This window comes from Octopus sinensis, linkage group LG9, assembly GCF_006345805.1.
Source record: "Octopus sinensis linkage group LG9, ASM634580v1, whole genome shotgun sequence".
NCBI classification, from domain to species: domain Eukaryota; kingdom Metazoa; phylum Mollusca; class Cephalopoda; order Octopoda; family Octopodidae; genus Octopus; species Octopus sinensis.
The window spans coordinates 12,270,596-12,274,055 of NC_043005.1; the positions used below are offsets into that span (position 1 = coordinate 12,270,596).

The 3,460-nt window shown below is 35.9% G+C and overlaps 1 non-coding gene across 1 annotated transcript; it reads left to right on the forward strand.

The window, feature by feature from the left end:
* Nucleotides 1-259: 259 nt before the first annotated feature.
* Nucleotides 260-331, forward strand: Trnae-uuc. The gene has a single exon. It is a non-coding gene; the product is annotated as a tRNA-Glu (tRNA).
* Nucleotides 332-3,460: the final 3,129 nt, after the last annotated feature.

Below are 3,460 nucleotides of genomic sequence, written 5' to 3' on the forward strand. Positions count from 1 at the left end.
GTTTAGTTTAGTCCAGTATTTACCATGAAGGGGCTTTTCTTGCCATCGTTTTATCATGGTTCGTTGCTGTTCTATTTTTAGTTTGGATTTCATTTGTTTTATAGCTTTTGTTGTTTCTTCATCATCTTCTTCTTCTTCTTCTTCTTCCTGTTTATTAGGTGGTATGATTTCTTGTTTGTATTTGTCAGCTTCCTTAAAGTATTATTATTATTATTATTATTATTATTATTATTATTATTATTATTATTATTATTATTATTCCCATGTGGTCTAGTGGTTAGGAATCCTGGCTTTCACCCAGGTGGCCCGGGTTCGATTCCCGGCATAGGAACTTGTTCTTAATAAGCGTAGGAGTGCCTGCGTGGTAAGTAGCTTGCTTACGAACCCCATGGTTCCGAGTTCAGTCCCGCTGCGTGGCACCTTGGGCAAATGTCTTCTACTATATCCTCGGGCCGACCAAAGCCTTGTGAGTGGATATTTGGTAGACGGAAATTGAAAGAAGCCCGTCGTATATATGTAAATATATATATGTATGTGTGTGTATGTTTGTGTGTCTGTGTTTGTCCCACCAGCATCGCTTGACAACCGATGCTGGTGTGTTTACATCCCCGTAACCTAGCTATTCGCCAAAAGGGACCGATAGAATAATTACTACGCTTACAAAGAATAAGTCCTGGGGTCGATTTTCTCGACTAAAGGCGGTGATCCAGCATGGCCGCATTCAAATGACTGAAACAAGTAAAAATTATTATTATTATTATTATTATTATTATTATTATTATTATTATTATTATTATTATTATTATTATTATTATTATTAGTAGTAGTAGTAGTAGTAGTATAGTAGTAGTAGTAGTAGTAGTAGTAGTAGTAGTTAAGTAAGTAAGTAAGTAAGTAAGTAAGAGCAGCAGCAGTATCTACTTTATCTGGGACTGTGTAAACTATGAAAACTGCGCACGATTTAATATCAAAAAATAAACCACACTCAATGCGAAAGATTGATTACTCTAAAATTAAGGATTCATATCTATATTACAAATTACACTCAAATGAACATCTGCTTAAGCTGTCCATTCCCTTCCTATGAATTGGAAACACATATATTCTACATATGCTAAATTTTTTATGCCATTTTTTTTATCGGTGACAACATAGGATCTTTTCGGTTTGAACAGCAGTTTTTCTAGCGGTGTTATATGAAATTGTCACCCATAATTATGACCCTAGTATCGATCTATTGCATTTCAATCTATTTTAGGGTTAAGGTTAGGGTTAGGGGTGGGGGGAAGGGTATCTTTTTTTCTTCAGAAATGTAAATAAACCCAATCTGTTTCTTAAACGAGGAACATATTCATATGGCACAGAATGATTTTTACCAAAATAGACGTATTTGATTGGTTGAAATTGCAGAAATTGAAGAAAAAAAACAACAAATATCTTACAAACTATAGAATTTTCTCAATAAAGCCAAGAGAAAAAGATGTTTAATAAACACATTCTACCAGTATACGAAGTTTGAAATTTTTTAGTTACCTAGAAATTATGTTAAAAACTGCCGTTCAAACCGAAAAGATCCACAATATAAATATAATAGAGACCCAGATACTATTCTGGTTGTAAATTCTTGTAGTGGATGCTTTTTTCAATGATTTGGAATAAGGTAATTCATTGGATGGAGACCATGACGGACTCATTGGTTTATTTACTTGTGATACTAAGGAAGTAGTGGCTGGTCTATTTACTATTTAAACTAATGATTTGATTAATGAAAATGGTGCATTTAATAAGAACAACAGACAAGAGAGACAACCCAAAAACTTAAAACGCGGTTGTGGGTGCGGTAATTGGTCTTTCGATCGAGCCAAGGACTTTATTTTATTAATTCTTCAAATTGCTAGCACTGCCTAGCAGTCGCAATTCCTGATAGAGATGTCGCCATTAGTCAGTAACGGCAAAGGATTTAAACTCAGAATGTACAAAGCGAAAAAAGATTCCGCTAGTTCTTCATTCAAGCAATTTCGCTAATCCACTTCGGCCCTGTTTGAAATCAGCACAGGTTCAAAAGAAACATTGATTTCAAGTTTTGGCACGAGGCCAGCAATTTTGAAGAAGCAGTTAAATGCTGAACTGGTATTTATTTTATGAACTTATTTCATGAACACTGAAAGGTTGAAAGGCAAATTCGACCCCGGCGGCATTTGAAATCAGAATGTAAATACGGAAGAAATGCCGCTAAAAGCATTTTTGCGGCGTAGTAACGATTCTCTCAGATCACCGCCCTAGGGTCTGAAGAAATATTAGTTTCGAATTTTGAAACTGGGACAGCAATTTCGGGAGTGAGTCGAGTACATGGACCCCTCTCAGATGGTACTTATTTTATCGACCCAGAAATGATGAAAGGTGAAGTCGACCTCGATGGAATTTGACCACAGAAGGCAGAGGCAGACGAAATGCCGCTAAGTAATTTGCACGGCGGGCTAACAATTATGTCAGCTTGTCCTAGTCAGAAAAAATATTGCGAGGCATCTGATATAGCATTCTAGCGATTCTGTCAAGTTGTTTCTTTAAACCTAAATGAGTATTCATTGTTACTAAGGTGCCGAGCTGGAAGAATCGTTAGCATAGCGGACAAAATATTTAACGACATTTAATCTGTGAGTTCAAAGTCTTCCGATCTCGACTTTCCCTTTCGGGGCTCGATAAAATAAGTGGCTATCGTAATCGACTTATCTCTCCCCTGAAATTTTTGGCCTTGTGCCAAATTTTGAAACTGATATTCCTTTCTACCATAAGCATAAGGCCTGAAAGTTTTTAAAGGAGGAGGAGAATGGACGATATCGATCTCAGTGATCAACTGGTACTTATTTCATTGACCCCGAAAGGATGAAAGGCAAAGATGACATCGGCGGAATTTGAACACAAAATGTAAAGCCAGAAGAACTGCTGCCAAGCAATTTATCCGGCACGATAGATTCTGGCAGCGAACCCTTTAAAACTACATTAATATCAATTAAAACATAATACAGTGTGGAATGAGATTAGCATTGACAACCTGAAATATACTTTGGTATTCTTAGAGAAGAATGCCGAAGATCGCATCTCACCTCCCACTACATTGAATTTGAAATCTATTTTAAGTAGTTTATAGCCCAAGACTGAATGTCTGCCTCTGTATTTTCATCAGAATAATTATGAAACTAATTACTCTATTTTCATCAGAATAATTATGAAACTAATTACTCTATCTCTTTCCTCTAAAGACGTGATCCAAGATTGTTTGATTTCTACAATATTTCAGTGTCTGCTTGTTTTCTATGTAGAGTGTGCTTGTTTTCTATGTAGAGTTTGTTTGTTTTCTATCTATGGCAGATACTATATACTGAGAAGTAGATAGAAGAGGACAACTAGCTGAATTATTTTTCAAGATGGCATGGAAAAGAATTATTCTGAATAGTTGCGA